Genomic DNA, 16254 nt, shown 5'->3' with positions numbered 1-16254 from the left:
CTATCCAATCATACGCTAACTTTACTAAAAGTCTTTCTGTTTCTGCAATTTCCCTGTTTGCCAAAGTGACGGATGGCCTGGCGATTTTATACGCCACTACAAACAATTTACCCGCATCTGGTGAGTGCTAATTTCAGACCCAGAATGTGTGCAATTTTTTCTGTCAATAAAACTAAACTAATTAGAGACTGTGATACTGACTGCATTTACCATCTAACCACCATACAAAAAACATCCAATAACAATGACATTGGGCTCGTGGCGATTGGCGATCAGATCGTATATCGACGATTGAAGGCACGATCAGGCGATTGTTTTCCTACGCTTACTGTATATTAAAGCAAATTTTAACTAATTTACTATCAGAACTTTCCTATCTAGAATCTAGAGCAGAAAGTTTGCCCTCTGAGCCATGTTAATCAGCATGAGTGGCGGGTGGAATTTTAAATCAAAAACATTAATTACAAAGCAATTTGTCTGTCTATTTTGCATAGATCTGACACCTAATGGGCTTTGTTTTTTTCGGACTGTCTCCCAGCCACCCTGTCTTCCTGCCTGCTGCCAGGGGACAAGGGGATACATTTGGTCAGCCTGCACCGAATAACGTGACTAAGGTAAAGCAGCGAACGTTATCTAGTTTCCCTGTTTCACTGTTTTAACTGCTCTTTAATGTTTAATTTATCATACTGCAATGTAACTTTTATTTACGTATTTTTTTTAAGTTTTTAATTGCTCTTTAATTTTTAATTTCTTAATATTTTTATGTAAAGCACTTTGAAAAGCACTGTTGCTGAAATGTGCTATACAAATAAAGCTGCCTTGCCTCGCCTTGCCTAGTGCGGAGCTTTGCCTCCAACACGACAAACTACAGTTATTCCATGTACAATATTAGGAGGCAGAAGAATAGCAAAACATTTGACACACTGATCAACAAAGAGCCGGAGAGTGAGAAGCCACCGCTAACTGCTAAACAAAAGTATCAAACAGAGCTAATAGTGCGTAAACAACTGTGGGATTAGCAAGAAAGTCGCTAAAAAGAGATTGTTATGAGTGCGTGAGTGAACTCGTTAGTGTCACGTTAGGTTTAAATGTCAAGTGGATTATTATCCACTGTAATGAAGAATATGACAAAATAACTGCGATCGAAGCAAGAGGCTACCAACACCTAACGTTAAGCACGTCAGCCAAACAGGAGGCAAGACAGGCGAGCCGGTGTGTAGCCAGTTAAGCTACATGTAGCCTGTCAGACTTTCAATCAGATCGCTCGGCAATATCGAGTAACCATAATTGGATGATTTGAAAAATTAAAGAGATCGCCCAGGTCTATTGTACATGTTTAGATTCACATACTGTACATAAGCTAACATTAGAGGGAGGCAAATGATAAAGAAAAGTAGGACGTCAAGGGAGAGATGAAGGGGGATAATAGGGAGAGGAGAGTAAAGATGAGATGAAGGAGGACAATGTGGAAGAAGAAGCAAGGAAGGAAAAAAGGAATAATGAGGATCCAAAAGGATGAATGATTTGAGGGATAAACAACCAGAGGAGAAGATGAGAGTTGAGAAAAGAAAGGAGAGCAAGTACAAAAGAGAGGAGGAGAATAAGAATAAAAGAGAGAAGTAAAATGCGGGAGAAGATGGAGAAAAGGTGTGGAAGGAGGAATAGAGGGAGATGAGGATGCCTGTTTGCAGCATCTATTGTTTCTCAAACTGGAAGGGGAAGCTGGTTTGGTTTTGCTCCAGGGCACACAGTGTTGAGAAACAGGAAGTCAGTGGACCTGCCCATCCTCACAGACAGCTGGTGCCCTCCGATAGCTGTTCCCTACTTCCTGTTAGCTACATACCATGGTACCCACCCTGATCCAGGCCACCTGAAAAACAAACCAACAGACCCATCTCCACATAGTCTGTATACAAACTCTCTACATTTAATATTACATTGTAGAAGCCGTTGGTTTGTGAATTAGGTGTGTGTAGTGCCTAATAGGCCCACCTCACAATCTCTAAATAAAGGATTTATCAGTGACTAAACAGGTACAGTACAAATTTGTAAATGTGTTCATCTTCTCTTTTTTTGCACTGCTCTTACTGCAAAAATATCGGCATCAGTGTATTTTGTCAGCCAATGAATAGCAACTTGAACTATATAAAATGCAAAATTAGGTTTGAGGTCATTTAGAAACAGCGTCACAATTACGTAGTTTGTCTACCGGATTTTTAACCGTAAAATATTCCACTCAGTAGGTAACTCCCTCGCAATTACAAAATAGTAATTATATACTGCGCTGGGGCGGCTGTGGCTCAGTGGTAGAGCGGTTGCCTGCCAATCGGAAGGTTGGTGGTTCGATCCCTGCCCCTACAGTCATTGTCGAAGTGTCCTTGGGCAAGACACTGAACCCCGAGTTGCCCCCGGTGCTGCGCATCGGAGTTTGAATGTGTGTGAATGTTTATCTGATGAGCAGGTGGCACCTTGTACGGCAGCCCCAGCCACAGTGTATGAATGTGTGAATGGTGAATGTTACCTGTAGATGTAAAAGCGCTTTGAGCGGTTGTTAAGACTGGAAAAGCGCTATATAAATACAGCACATTTACATTTACATACTGTATATTTCTTTAAATCTAAGGGATTAATATCAAGATTGTTTGTTTATGTCATGTGTTTACTAATGCTAATGTAATACTAAATACTAATGATTTACGTGTATTTTTTCTTCATTTAAAATCCTAAATATAGATATCATTATAGAAAATCCAGTATGGGTCCGGCTTTCAATCCATTACACTCAGACAGCCAAGTTATGTAATCCACTCTTTACTTCCAATATGCCCACAGAGATGATGACCCTGTAAAAAAGTATGTCAAGTTGTATTTTAAGAGTTGTTTTCTAATAGCCATCCCTACTCTTTTGGTAACTGTGGAGTTAATGTGTTTTCAATTCTGAACTTATTGTCGCAAAAAGTTTTTAGCCATTAGTCATGTTTTGCTAAAAAGAAAGTCCAGAACACTTAATAGGACATTTTTATGGTAAATTATGGGCCCCTTCTGCCAGCGGCTAAACGTCATAGCTCACTGCTTCGCTGTCATGCCCATAATCCCAGTAAGGAAGGGACCTCTTGGATATTACTGCTATTAAAACTAGGTTGGGTTCAAGTCCCCTTCAGATAAAAGTAAAATTTGATAAACTTAACTATTTTTCAAAATTAAGACTTATTTCGACACAAAAGCAAACAAACTCAGATGCTATTGCTTAAAAACGTGTTGACAGCACTCAATAAACAAACTTGACTTGGTGCAAGTGATGTAATGGCACACAAGAAAATAGTAATGGCACACAATAATATTTTTAAGGAGAGAGTCTTCTGGTACCTCCTAATGCTTTACTTTCATGCCGCAGGCTTTTTGTGAGAGTAGGCAATTATTTAAGATATCGGATATTGTTTTAGAACAACAAGGCTACGATTCCCGGCAGCCTCAGAAAAACCACATTATGTCTTTAAAAGTCCCATCTTTCTTCTCTGGTCAAACACTGCAACAAAGCCACTGCTCACACATGTTGCTGTATATTTTCACCAGATTTTTAGATAAAATGCACAATGTGTTAACAACCACAGCTCCACATGTACTGCATTACAAAATCACCTGGAGAATAGTAGAAAAACTGGATTCACATCAATTTGGGCCTCTATTATTGATTGGCATGACTGCAAAAGGTTGATTTAGAAAATAAATGATAAGGTCATAGTTTCATTCCTGCATCATTCTGTCTAAGTCTCTTGCTTGTTTCAAGTTCCCTTTGATGGTAATTCCTAATAGTTTAAATTGCATCAGTTTTTCAGTTACATTGCTAATTTGAGGCTGACATTTGCAGTATATCATGGTCTAATATTCAATATCCACAGAGCTGTATTTTGCAGCCGGCATGTTTTCATAAGGTCTACATGCTTAAAGGGAAGTGACTCATTTGAAATATTCATTATCATAAAATGTTTAATAAATCCTAAGAAATAACACAGCAAAATAAATTTAATTACTGATGATAAATGTACTTAAAACCTATGATTGAGATAATTCTATAAAACTTCAAAAGTGCAATATGTTTCTGCAGTTTTTATGGTTAAGCCCTTATTAAACCTAATAGATAGATAATAGTATATAAGAAGTACAGAGGAAAAAAAACATAAACTAAAGAAACATGTCTTCTTTATTTTTTCTAGTGACTACATCAATAGGAACTGATATGGGGTTTCAGCTCCGTACAGACAAGGTGCTACTGCCTCTTGTCATGGGAATCGAGCAACTGCTTCTGACAATTGTTGGTGCTAGCTTGAACAAGCTCACTCAGAAATGCCGGACATGGTAATAGATTGATTAATCTTTTATCAACCTTACAGTATAGATATCTAGCTGTTCAACTATTGGCTTGGTTGGCTTGTAAAGTCGCCACCACCAAGTTCACCTTACTCAACTCTAACTCACACTGTTGGCATCCGATCTGATTGGTTGCACAAACCACACACAGAGAATAAAGGAGGCCAGTTGCAGAGAGGGAACGATAACAGGCTTATCGCTGGTTGAAAAATAGACACAAATAGAAAATCTCTTTATGTTCTGGCATTGACTAAACAATTAACTGGCCAAACTCCATGTCTTAATTGCCATCAGGGAGACGTTGCAAATAAAAAGTGTATAAAAAATAACAAAAACACAACCTGCAATTAGAGTTGATTCCCTTAATAATTATTTAATATCACTAAATGTGTACTTGTTTTAATGGCCAATTTAGGCAAAGTTCCGGGACACAAGAACTGCAAACAAATGGCACAGAAAAACTGCTTTAGTTAAGTGGAATAGTGGACCACACTATACACCACAAATGTGGTGGGTGCAGGATTAGGCTTGTTCATAAGTCTTTACTCAGTTTCTCATGGTGGTAACAGTTATGCTTTTTTTAAAACTAATTAATAAACTATAGAGTTGTAAAGGTCTAAAAGTCTGATTCTGTTAATTATGGGAATGTACATAAGAACATTTTAAAATAGTGGCTATATTCTGGATCTGGTTTATCTATAAACCAGAATAAACTTATATTATATATTATACAAATAATAAACTTGGCATCTCTCATCCATTTCTATAAATAGCAACAGTAACACTGCTGCTCTGACGTCTGACCTTCCAGCATCTTGTTTGTACTGGTTGCTATGGGAAACAACATAAACCATCAGAGAGAAACCGGTAACTTTTGTTTGCACTTTTTTTTTCACATATGTATTATTATTATTATTGTTATTATTATTTTCAGTTGACGTCTTCTAATAATTATAATTAATAATTTGTACTGCTTATTGATTCCCCATGGGGAAATTACAATTTACACTCTGTTTTGTTAGTTATCACTACACACAGGCCTGAAATACACACACACATGCTCAGGAACAAATGGAGCAATGTCAGAGTTGGACCAGCGCCCTGAGCAGTTGGGGGGCGGGGGTCCAATGCACCTTGCTCAAGAGTGCCCAGGAGGTGAAGTGGCTCCAGCTACCAATACATACTCACTTGAGTAACTGTAATGGCATTTCTTTAGATTTAGAAAACATCTGTAAGGGCTACATGTTTCTCATTTTCCATGAAGGATGGGGCAGACCGGACAGACAGAGGAGTGGGATCGTGGATCAGGCGGTAATGGCCGGAAATTCTACAGAAGCGGACAGACGATGGTTTAAAAGAGACACAGTCCTGTGTGTGATGTAGATTAAAACTTACTGACAAAGACATACAAAGACTGTTTTGGGTTACCACATAATGGAATGGGCACTTTGAGTACACAGTCTCAACAAACCCTGTGTGCTATGAGCTTCACAAAGCCGTTCTGCAGGTCTGCAGTCATTCAGAGGCTGCCTGTATCCAAGGCCAGAGAACAAAGTTCCCTAACACAGGGTTAGAGACACTAAACTTAGATCACCAATCAATGGGAAAAAGTAATTAATGTATTTAAAAGCAGCTTCATGAAGTGACTCACTTTGCACAACCTCACCAATCAGCATCTTAAAACACTTTTGAACCTTTTCTGGTTTCCACGGACACCGGTAAGGGAACTCAAGGCTGTCCACCTTTAAAAAAAGGTCCAATATTTTACAATACACATTAAGAATTCAATTACAACAATCTAACAAAGAATGAAAGTGCTGTTTGTTGGTTAATTGATTAGTTGATTGACATAATAATAAAAAGATATTTGCTTAATTGTGTAAGTAATTTATCAAGAAAAATGCAAAAACTGGCAATTGGCAAACTGATTCTGGCCTCATTGGAAGTCACTTTTGGCTCTGGGAAGTTGTAATAGCATAGCCATTTTTCACAATTTTTTGCATTTTATAGACTAAAAAACAATCAATAATGAAATAATTTGTTGCTGCCTGAGGCAAAAATCGTTAAGGATAAAAGTAGATGTTTGTTACTGAGATACTGCAGAACACTAACTAAGAACATTATTTTGCCTGCTCACATACATTCTATAGATTTCTACACCCTCCCTGTGCTTTACTTAAGACTCATTGTTTGTTTCTCTGAAGGGTTTGCTCTCGTTTATTCGTCTTTCCTTCTCTGCATTTCTCTCTTTATCATTCTACCTTTGGCCAAAACAGTTAAACATATAGAAGCTTGATTAGCACATTGTCAACTGTTAAAATGTCATAAAAATACCACAATCTCAGTTTACAATATCAAGGCAAACTATTCAGGAACTGAACACACAGCTAAATGTTTGTGGCTACATATTTTGTCTAAATTTATAATTTCTCCTCTCTCTCTCTCTCTCCCTCTCTCTCTCTCTCTCTGCGGCCGACCCAGCGCTGTGGTTCCCAGGCTCGGCACGACTGTCAATCAGCCGAAGCCAACATCTCAGCGCTGCAGCTGAGCCAGGTCCGCATCATCCCGCCTGCCAATCACTGCTCTACACCTTCAATCCATCCTATCCATCTCTCTGTAAAGCAGCCTCGCACAGCACCACCCCCCCCCCCTCCCCACCCCTCTTCTTTTCAAACCAACCCCCTCCACAGAAGCATGCCCCTTTAACTCTCCAACACACACACATTCATTTACACATGCACATTAACACACAAACATTTGCCATCACTCGAAAAGAGAAAACACACTCCCAAGATACAGATAGCTAGGACTAGATACACGCACACACACACACACACACACACACACACACATATACACAGACACACAAACACACACACACGCACAAACCGACAGGCAGGCCCGACACTGCACCACTCCCATACCTTCATTTGGGGCTCCACGTTCCCTTCTCTTCATTCCACCACCCAATTCAATAACACAGCTTCCCTCCACCAAGCCCTTCCCAGACATCCGCTGTCAATCTTTTATTCAACAGAAAGGGAGTCAGATCGCAGCACTAGACTTATCCTTCCATCTCAGACCTCCATTCAGGCTCTCTCACACAAATACTGTATTAACTCTCACTGTAAACATAATTTAGATCATGTTTAGAGCCAATGCATACTGGGTTTAATACTGGGCTGAGACTGGCTGGTGATATCAATAACATAGTAGATGTCCGGACTCACACTAACATCATTATAAAATCATATACAATAGACACACTGGACATCATTATGGTGTATCTTTCACCGGTATTTATTGTTTATTCTTATTAATGTTTAATATGTTTGTTTGTATGTATGCACCCAATCATTGAGGCAAATTCTATGTAGTACCACGACTGTGGCAATAAACTGCTTTGTGATTTTGATTCTGATTTCAGAACTGAAGATTTAATCAAACGAATGTCTTTATTAATAAAAAGTGATGTGAATGGGTTCATTTGCACTGATGCAACAACAATGAATTCCCATGCAACCATGCAAATCAACTGAGCTATTTAGCCTCTTTTAGTTCATTGTTTTCATTTACAGCATATTTATGACGTCAATCCTGTTTTCCTCCAGAGTATACCTTGGATAAGTACAGCTAGTGATGAACAACAGATGAGGTCTTTTGCACAATGCAAGACTGAAGCACAAAATAAACTTCAAAATGATATGAAATCATTGAAGAAGTAATGTTTTACTGTATGCGCAAGATACAATCAGACTATACTATGACTTTCTAAACTGCTAATTATTATATTGCCGCTACGTGCAAGACTTGCCTAAGAAAATAAGTAAAGCATAATGTGTTTATTGATTAAAAACTTTTAGGATTTAATTCATCGCACCAAGTGAGTCCCTTGTTAAGCTTACTTCACGGCAGAGGCCGTTTGGTTCATCCGTTCACACGGATTAAAGCCGTTTCCCCCGTGTTTTCTACCTCCTCATTATGTCTTCATGCTTGCTTAAAGATTATTAGCTGTGGTCATTTTATCGCTGCAATAATTGCGTGCTGCAATGCAAGAATAACTAGATGAATTGTAAATGTGTTGTGAATCACTTTCACAGTTTGCCCTGAATCAGCCCACAAAACATGAAGAGTTTTCCCTCTCTTGTTTGAACTACTTCTAAAATGAGCCTTGCTCTTTGATTGCATCATGGAGTGCAGCTTTCATCAGATGCCTCATAGATTGCAGAGCCAGACAAGGTACTGGGGCGAATGTTAAGGCCATGGCAATTGGTGGTATAATTAGATAAAGTTTCTGAATATTTGGTGTAGAAAACAATAATTGGCCTGCACCAATGGAGAATTGTTTTAAACAGGTACAGAAGTAGACAAAAATGCACTAAACCACTGTCCCTTCAAAGATGAAAAATGACACATATCAAAATATTACTTTTTATCAAAGCAATACAGTATACTGTCATAGCAATAAGAGGCCTTAATACGTTTTATTTCCAAAGACGCCATAAAATATTATGACATACTGGAGACTACAAATTCTCACTGCTCACATTTAGTGCTCTTCAAATCTTTGCAAGAACAAGGCAAGCCAAGAAATAATGCAATCTGTCTGGGTAAGCTGCTTATGTCGTCTTCTGACATGGTTATTGTTATTGATACTTGTAGATTACAATTAGAGACAACAGACGATCTGGTGAAGTTTGCTTTTCATTAGTGACACAGGGTGGGAAATTATTCAGACAGCACTCACATGCTCTGGCTCTTAAGTCGAATCAAATCTCTGCCATTTCACCGAACTGTCATTTGAAGGTTTTCTGTCTCTGTCTCTAGTTTGATGGCAGAACAGTAAAATTACTGTTACATTTGGTGATATACTAGCCACAGCAGTCAATGAAAAACACCCTGCATTTGAGAATAAGATAGCAGATAATTATCATTTTGAGTATCTGTTATTATGTTGATTATCTTTGATTAATCATATTCAGTGTACATTTATGCTAAACATAAAAACGCAGCAAATTCTCCTCAGAATCAGTGAATGATAGGCTTTTGTGCTTGATCATTTAGTTAAACAATTATTCAGTTCTCAATTGACTTATTTTCTGTTTAAAACTAATTCTTTAATCTACTAATTTTTTCAGTACTCTTATTGGTCGAATGATTCTGGGGACGGGAGCAAGAATGTAAATACAGGAATAAGGTCCTGTGTTCTGGATAGTGCATATTTCTTGCATCTCCATGGTCAAACCAGTTCATTTCATTAAAATTATCAGACATTGTTTTGCAAGAGACGTTACTAAATCTTCTCTGGTTAGCGAGACTGCTCTGCTCTGCCGGCGTCCAAGTTTAGCGGCGGCTGGTTTGACCATGGAGATACGAGTGATGGACCACCTCTTCAAGAAGGTCTCTTTTAGTGCACACCCGAGTGTGACTGCCGCATTCTCACCTGCCCAAACAAACCACACCAGCGGGACAAACAAACTCTAGCTTGATTCAAACAAACTAAAGGCTGTCGGTGTGAAAACACCCTAACTAAAACTTAATTGTTCTGTCTGAAATTGCCAATTATAATTTCCCTGAGCATGATGTGAAGTCTTCAAATTACGTACTTTGTCCTACAAAGACTCCAAAACTGCAAATTTTAAATTTACAAACATATAGCACAGAAAAGAAGCACATCTCCAAATTTTTATGTTGTGCGTTTTTAGGCCTTTATGTCCACGGGACAAATGAAGACATGAAAGGGGAGAGAGAGGTGGAATGACATGCAGCAAAGGGCCGCAGGAGTCAGAGTCAAACCCGTGACCACTGTGTCGAGGATATGTGCGCCTACTCTACCAACTGAGCTAACCAACATCACATTCTCACATTTTGAGAAGCAGGAAGGAGAGAGAATATGTGGCGCTTTTGCTTGATAAATGACTTAAATGGTTCATAGAAGATCAAAACTGACCAAGTTGACAAAAAGAGTTCTGTCTATATTGACTTATTAATCAGCCATCGTTAAGGGTCTGAACTAATTTAAGCATAAAGAATTTGAAGCTCAAGGAGGACATACATGCTTTAGTGTTTGTCCTCCAACAATCAACACACAGGCATTTCCATTATGATCTATTTCCTCTGAGAGGCCACAAAGAAAACCGACTTCAGACGAGTTACAAAAAATATTAACACAGGTCCATGCAATAAAAAAACAGATTAGATAAATTGGCTCTTCTTATTTTTCCTACGTTGAACATTATGAAATTAGAGCACCTCCGACTGGAGTGAAATGATTGTTTTCTTGTAATTATCGTATAAGCTACAATATGACTCAAACCATTATATGTCGGTTTCAAAAAGGATTCGAGTTCTTACCTTTATACCTCCATACATTATACTGAAAGTGTCTGTGTAAAACAAAAATACATTATGATTGTTTCGATGGAATATTTAATAATCATTTAACAACAAAAAATTCAAATATATGGTTTTACATGCTGTATAATAGCCCATAAATATGAAGACCTGCCCTTTTCATTCACTTGGTATGTTTGATCTTTAAAGATATGAAGATTAAGATATTCTGTCTTTAGTTAGGAAATGCCAAGACAAGTTGTTGTGTGATACTGTGGAGCTAAAACAATTTCTATAATGTTAAGAACACGATTTATACTACAGCACGACACATCTAGAATCTGTACTGCTGCATACTGACTTTTTAAACAATTTGTTCTAAATGTAAAACCTTTTCTTTTGTTGCAACTCATCCAACATGTATGGATGGCCATTGGTAACCACGCTCCACCTCCCACAACCTCACATCTCCAGTGTGGTCAGTGTTGTTCTGACCTGTGTGGCTTTTACTACATATGCGCTTTCACAGGCCTGCTCGCAAATATTATTTCAGAGTAAGGCCACTGCCGGTCACATTTACATTTGATATGTTAGGCAGTTAGCTGATGCTCTTGTACAGAGTGACTAACAAAAAGCAGAGTGAGCTTACATTTCTGGACTGCTAACAGTAAACTAGAAAAAACAAAGGATGCAAGAGTCCAAAGCCCCCTGATAAAACAGAGGACAGACATTTTCTTGCCACAAGAATGATTCTGTGTAAAAGACAAATTGAAGAAAAAGCTTCAGAGAGAAAAGGTAGTTATTACCTAAAAGCAATATATTCAATCAGCTGTCTACCACTGATTAAAATGAGGATCCACATTTTAGTAAATTTATAAGAGATACAAAAGGGTAGAATTACGTCGGTACTACTGAAAACCGAGTCACGTTAAAATCAAGCAGTGGCAAATTTTGGTACCTGAGAGCGTGTAAGCACAAGCTCTTCTGTCCTCTCTACATGTTTCACAGTGAGCGGACCTCCGCCCAAACACACATGCAGAGGTGCGGAGCGAGTTTACATTGCCTTAGCAGTTTGTTTAGGTCACAGTGAGGCACGGCAATTCTGGTAAAGCGGTCGCAAGTGTAGTTACAGTTTTCAAAACTTCACACAGACAGCGTTTGCTGCAATATAATATAATGGCGAGATTGCGGTGCAGTTATCTTATCACTTCCGAGACAGACAGGCAAAACAACGTTCATTATGCCCTGGTGACAGACTGACAGGCTGAGGTTGTGGGGCAAGACAAGGTCACTTTACTTTTATAGTACTCCTTACAGTAGGCCTGCATTATTCTGGGAAAAATATGAATCACAACTTTTTTTTAGCTAAGAATTGATATCACGATTCTCCGCCACGGTTTTTTTCTAATGAAGTGTATTGTTTATAGCACACATGAACCACCGTCACCCCCGGATGTAAGTCAAGTGCAGAATTGAGTTGCGCATGCTCATATTTAATTTGTTGACGGCATAACGTGTCATAGTGAAATTTGTGAAATCCAAGAAATAATCAACTTTTCTCATTACAAACAATAACAAAAGATGGGACTCATTTTCAAAAACGTTTTAGCTATCTATTATTGTTTCATTGCTAACGTTAGCTCAAAACACCATTCAACTGACAGCCTTTGTTGTGTTTGATGCTAACTTGTAGCCAGCACTGAATGAACTTTGTTAAGTAGGTCCATTTTTACAGGGTTGACATTACAGAAGTCTCTCATTGGCATCTTGTAGGCTACTTGTCGCAAAAAGACGCATGCGCAACTTCCATCTGCACTCAACTTACATCAGGGAGTGACAACCATGCCAAAACAAAACAAAGTGGCAGTACCAAACATAGATTTCTTTTGGCACCTATAGCACATTGCGCATCATCACAAGCCTGTAAATATAGAGGCTTCAATTTAGGGTGGGGAGAGCATTGCAGCGCTTGGGAGCGCTTTAAAACCTATTTTACACAGTCTATGTTTAAAAGTCACAGAAGAAAGTAGTAGTGTTTGTGATGCAGTTGGCTCGTAAAATTTAATGCAGTAAATCAAAATTTAATTTGAAAAAATAATCAAAATTATTTAAAAATGTAATTGTGTAGAAGGTGATTTGAGATTTTATTATTATTATAATTAATCGTGCAGGCCTGACCCACAGTAAAATAAGCCATTATAAACCTATATAAAAGGCCCAGTAATCCAAAAGATAGAAATTACTGTCATATACAGTACAGTTAAACCGCCAGACTCTTAAAAAATACAAACACCACCCAGCCATATTTACTTTCTTTACATTTTCTATCAGATAAGAGCAGAGTTGGCTCCAACAAAATTACTGGAGCAAAGTGTGTTGAAAACAGAACATAAAGTTAACCAACAATCTTTTAAAAAAACATTACATTAACATTAATTACATGTAACTGTTTTGATAATATATTAAACTGTTTTTTGTATAAAGCCATATTATAATGATTGTACTCTCCCACAAGATAACATGGAGCCATTTGGCTATCTTGCCTGGAGCCTGAGAGCAGAACATAAATTCCCTGACCAGATAAAGGAGACGTCATCAAAACTGTCCAGATAACAACTGACGACATTGATGATTGTATTTCATTCAAAATAAAAAGATGTAGAGGGCTTCCAGTTAGACATTTATTTTCTGTACTATGTTGTAGTGCTAAAAACTGTCTCCTTGTGTAAAAATGAGTAAAAATAAACATACTAAGATATCTTCAGTGTCTCTGTCAATTTATTGATAATGTAATTATTCTAACAACGTTGTTCAGTAGCTACAGCTAAAATTAACAACATAACATAGCCTTGAGCAATGGCCGAAATAGCCAACTGGAATGTGTAGCAATCACTTGTTTTGCAATAATTGTACAGTTGTTCTCTATATATAATGCTGCAAAATGCAAAGCATAGACAGACCACATCATCACTTTCAGGAGGTGTCATTCTTAGTTGTTCTTTTAATTCAAATCTTTAGCTGGGTACATTCGAGGGTGGTGGATTTTTCCTGGATGATGTTTGTGTGTTAGTGTGCATGTGTGTAGCTTAGTGCACCTGAATGTGAATCGAGGAAGGCTTGCGACTGGCGGTGAGTCATCATCGCCATGGTGTTAAGCCTCCCGTTCCCGGGGGAACAGGGTTACCGTCTCTACACCACTGGGGATTTTTATTTTTACATTTGAAAAGCAAACCGGGGCCCCGCTCACAACAATCCTCCACTCTCTCTCTTCCTCCTCCATGACTGGGCTGAATTACAATCATACAGTACACACACACACACTAGCAGAAACCCTACACATCTGCTCATTTCAGAGCATCCAGTCCTTATCTATGTCTTTGTGATATTCAATATGTTTCAGATATAAAAAACAAACCTATGCAGATGAGATGAAGGGGACAATATTACAATCTCAATAACAGCCTCTGCTCTTTCATTTGCTGCTGAAGATCACATACTGTGGCAGTACATGGTGTTTTTAACTTGAATTATTTGTACACAAAATTCAGGGTTGAGAACATTTCCTGAAACACAGGCCCTCGCACAATTAAAGAAAAACAACACTGAGTAAGAGCCTGGTCTTTAACATAAAAACAAGGTAGTAACTTGATAATGTGAGGCTACTACAGGTTTATTTTGTGGCCATCAGTTTGAATTATTTACATTTTGTTTCTACAGTTCATGCTTTATTCTGTTAGTCTGGTGTAGTAGTAGGCTCTAAATACTACAGTGAGCCTGAGCCACCACTGCTATAAAGAGGCCCAAAATCAGAGCCATAGCTAATTATTTGCTGTTGCAATTGGCAACAAAACACCATATTTGCCAAAAGAATACAAAATGCCTCAGAGTTTAAAACTGAACGGATTTAAACTGCTAAATGTTTTATAATAATTTTATGAAGTGCATATGTTTATCTTAAAGGTTCAATATGTAATACTGACAGCTAGCATTTAAAATAGTTACTGCTGTACAAATTCAAAATACTGGAGAGTTGTCTCCAGTGCCCCCTCCCCCCCAGACTCAAAGTTTATGAAGGTTGCCAGTTTGAGACCGGAGCATCCAACAATGTTGCCAGATGCTTGTCTCACAGAGCCAGACATTCCTCCACACCAGAGCGTTCTAGCTAACGTTAGATGCTGGCTATATTGACAGTCATAAAAGCCCGCTTTGTACCCAACTGACACACAGTTTTTCGGCCTAGAATTAGGGTAGGAACCGCTAAAAAAACAACAACCTTGCCACCCTCTTCAACCGACAGACATACACACTTCCTCTGCTTTTACGGTACGAACAGTTTGAAATACCACTACCTTGCCGTCCATTTTCACCCTAATGAAAAACACACGTTATTGCCTTAGAATTAAGGCAACAATTGCTAAACACACTGCAAACTCACGATCCCTGCTGTCCAATTTACAGCCACCCTCTCTTGGCAACTCACCGTTGTCTGCTACGGCCACTGACCATGTAAACAGACGTGGCACGCTTGCCTGGTCCTCCGGTAATGTTAGCTAATGTTAGCAGTTATGGCGTGTTAGCATGGCAGTGTTAGCCAGTCTGGATCACTTTACTGGCTGTGTCTCAATTGACTTTGCAAATAACTAACTTGAGTACTATGTAGTTCAATAGGAGTATCCGAATGTTGAAATTAAATAAAATGCCAATCCCTAGTAGCCGTGATAAAATAGCTTAAAGCTAATTCTTTCCTGTTCATGAGGTAATTAGCCAACTCTGCTTCCTTTTGGGCTCCAAGCTCTCTCCATCATTAAAATACTTCTCCAAAATCTCCAACTTTTTTTTTAGGTAAGGTAGAATCTATCTCTGTTGATCCAGTTTGTTTCTTTGCAGCTTCCATGGCTGTACGACTGTTTATGATTTTGCAGGTATATCTGGCCACCTGGCCTGGCTGACAGAGTGGGCAGTTGATAACAAGACACAAGCCAAAACACAAACTTTCAAAAGGAGAAAATACTGTTATTAGCATTGCTGTAAGAAAAGATAGTAATTCAACTTAACATGTTTCCTTAATATCTGATGAGCCATTGGGGTAATCTTTGTATTTAAAACAGTAAATATATTACATATTGGACCTTTAAGCTCACACTTAATAACAAGTTTAGGATGGGATGTTTGTCATCAAAATGCTTCTTGGAGGTTATGGTTGACTTCTCTCTTAATGTTTTGACTATCTTGTATGTTTGACCTTTTACCATAAAGCCAGATTGTATTGTAATGCACCTGTTCTTCTTTTGTTCTGATTATTTAACAAGGAGAGATCCAAGCCTTGAAGTGCTTCAACTGCACCTAACAATTTCTATGCAGAAAAGGAACACAGCATTTACATCTGGAACCCTGGAAGCCTGCCATGACTCCTCCAACTTCTCAACTCTATTAAAAATAAAACATTTCTTTACAGATATGGTATCAGGTTGTACTGCACTCCTCTCGGTAAAAAGTGCCAATATAGCCACACACTTGTAATAAAGAAACATTATTATGATCTTGCACAAAAGC

General features: G+C 38.3%; 1 protein-coding gene across 7 annotated transcripts in view; it reads right to left on the bottom strand.

Moving 5' to 3' along the window:
- Window positions 1–16254, bottom strand: part of ldb2a (LIM domain binding 2a) — an 85693-nt gene that overhangs the window by 46829 nt on the left and 22610 nt on the right. The window lies entirely within an intron of this gene.

Source organism: Etheostoma cragini, chromosome 10 (assembly GCF_013103735.1).
Source record: "Etheostoma cragini isolate CJK2018 chromosome 10, CSU_Ecrag_1.0, whole genome shotgun sequence".
NCBI lineage: Eukaryota > Metazoa > Chordata > Actinopteri > Perciformes > Percidae > Etheostoma > Etheostoma cragini.
This window is presented reverse-complemented; position numbering and strand designations above follow the sequence as displayed.